General features: G+C 30.2%; 1 pseudogene; it reads right to left on the reverse strand.

Annotated features, from left to right (window-relative positions):
• Positions 1-2,080: 2,080 nt before the first annotated feature.
• Positions 2,081-2,199, reverse strand: LOC118608327 (annotated as a pseudogene).
• Positions 2,200-2,717: the final 518 nt, after the last annotated feature.

A 2,717-nucleotide genomic window follows, 5' to 3' on the forward strand; every position in this document is an offset into this window, starting at 1 on the left:
TGTGCTTGGCTTTCATATCAAAAGAATCATACAGTATGTGTTCCTTTGGGTTTGATCCCTTCAACTATATATATATATATATATATATATATATACACACACACACACACACACACACACACATATGTATATATATATATATATATATAATGTGTGTGTGTGCGCGCGTGTGTGTGTATATACACACATATACATATATATGTATATATAGCAGTATATGTAGTGATATATAGTGGTATATACAGTGGTAAAACTGCATAACCAGATTTAGTCTCTTAAATTTTAAATGTAAAGTACAGTTTTGATCATTATAAGTACAATATTGTATAGCAGATCTCTAGAACTTTTTCATCTTGCATAACTGAAATCTATACTCATTAATAGCAACTCCATTTTCTTCTCTATTCAGACATTGTCAACTATCACTCTCTGTTTCTATAAGTTTGACTATGTTATATACCTCATGTGAGTGTAATCATATGGTATATGTCCTTCTGTGACTAGTTTATTTCACTTAGCATGTCTTCAAGATATATCCATGTTGTAGCATATGATAGCATATTCCTCCTTTTTAAGATGGAATAATAAATAATATTCACAGATATGCATATGCACACATGCACACATTACACACCACATTTTCTTTATTCATTTATACACTGATGGACATTTAAGTTGTTTCCACCTCTTGGATATTGTGAATAATGCCTCGGTGAACATGAGATTGTAAATATCTCTTCAAGAACTTGTTTGCAATTCTCTTGGATAGGTACCTAGAAGGGGGATTGTTGGATTATATGATAGTTCTAGTATTAATTTCTTGAGGACCCTCCATACTGTTTCCGTAACAGTTGCAACATTTTACACTCTCACAAACAGTGTATAAGGGCTCCAACTGTCCACATTATTGCCAATACTTGTGATTGTGTGTGTGTGTGTGTGTGTGTGTCTATAATGGAAATTTTAACATGAGTGAAGTGATACTTCATTTTGATTTTAATTTGTAATTCCTTTATGATTAGTAATGCTGAGCATCTTTTTATGTGTTTCTTGTCCACTTGTATTTTTTTTCTTTGAAGAAATTCTATTCAAGTACTTCATCCATTATTTAATCGTGTTCTTTGTTTTTGTCATTAAGTTATAGGAGTTTTTTTTTTTATTTTGGCTATAAACCCCTTATCAGATATATGGTTTGCAAATATTTACTCCTATCCATAAGTTGCCCTTTTACTCTGTTTTCTTTGCTGCATTTTAGTTTAATACAGTCCTACTTGCTTTTTTTCTTGCTCGCATTGCTTGCACTTTTGATATCATAAAAAGATATCATTGCCAAAACCAATGCTATAATTATTTCTCCCTATGTTTTATTCTGGATGTTTTATAGTTTCAGGTCTTATGTTTAAATCTTTAATCCATTTTAAGAAAATAATTTGTGTATAGCGTAATATATGGGTCCAATTTAATATTTTTCATGTGGATATTCAATTTTTTCTACACCGCGTGTTGAAGAGACTATTCTTTTTCATTGTGTAACCTTGATACTCTTGTTTAGATCATTTGAAAAGATATATGTGTGTTTATGGTCTCTCTATTCCATTCCATTGGTCTATATAATTTTTTAAATACCAGTTCTGTAGTGTTTTCACTACTGTAGCTTTTTAATATGTTTTAAAATCAGAAAGTGCAATACCTCCAGCTTATTTTTTGCCAAGATCATATAGGTTATTCAGGGTATTTTGTGGTTCTATATGAATTTTAGGACTATTTTTTTCTAGTTGTGTAAAAAATGCCATTGGGATTCTGATAGAGTTATATTAAATCTGTAGATCATTTTGAGTAATATGGACATTTTAGCAATATTAAATTTTCCACTCCATGAAAATGGAATGTCTTTCTATTTATTTATATTTTCAGTGTAATTTCTTTCACTTTCTTGGTTAAGTTTATTTCTAAGTGTTTTATTATTTTTGATATTATTGTAAATGGAATTTTTTTTTTTTTAGGCAAAGCAACCTTTGGTTGACATCACAGATTGCAAGGACTTTGTCATCTCACAATTCCTTATATTTTCAATTTTTTATGCCCACAACACCTGGTCTTCCTAGGTAGTCTTCCATCCAAGTACTAACCAGGCCCAACCCCGCTTAGCTTCTGGGATCGGATGGGATCGGGCTTGTTCAGGGTAGCATGGCTGTAGACAGGAATGTTTTATTAATTTCCTTTTTGAATTGTTTGTTGCTAGTGTATGGAAATACTACTGATCTTTTTGTGTTGATTTTCTAGCATATAATTTTCTGAATTTGTTTATTAGTTTTAACAATTTTTTTTCTCGGAATCATTAGGTTGTATATATATAACATTATGTTAGATGATAAGAGAGATAATTTTACTTATTTCTTTCCAATTTGAATGTCTTTTTTTTCTTTTTCTTGACTAATTTCACTGGTGATGACTTCTAGTACTTCGTTAAATAAAAGTAGTAAGAATGGGTATTCTTGCTTTGTTTCTGATTGTTAAGGAAAAGCTTTCAGTTTTTCACTATTAGTATAATGTTAGCTGAGAGATTTTTGCATATAACCTTTGTTCTATTGAGTTAATCTTCTTCCATTTAAACTTATTTGAGCATTTTTATTTCACAGGTGAGTTGAATTTTGCTTTTTCCACATTTGTTGAGATAATTGAATTTTATCCTTTCTTTTATTAATGTGATGTATCAC

The sequence above is a fragment of the Rousettus aegyptiacus genome, unplaced genomic scaffold (genome assembly GCF_014176215.1).
Source record: "Rousettus aegyptiacus isolate mRouAeg1 unplaced genomic scaffold, mRouAeg1.p scaffold_m13_p_9, whole genome shotgun sequence".
NCBI lineage: Eukaryota > Metazoa > Chordata > Mammalia > Chiroptera > Pteropodidae > Rousettus > Rousettus aegyptiacus.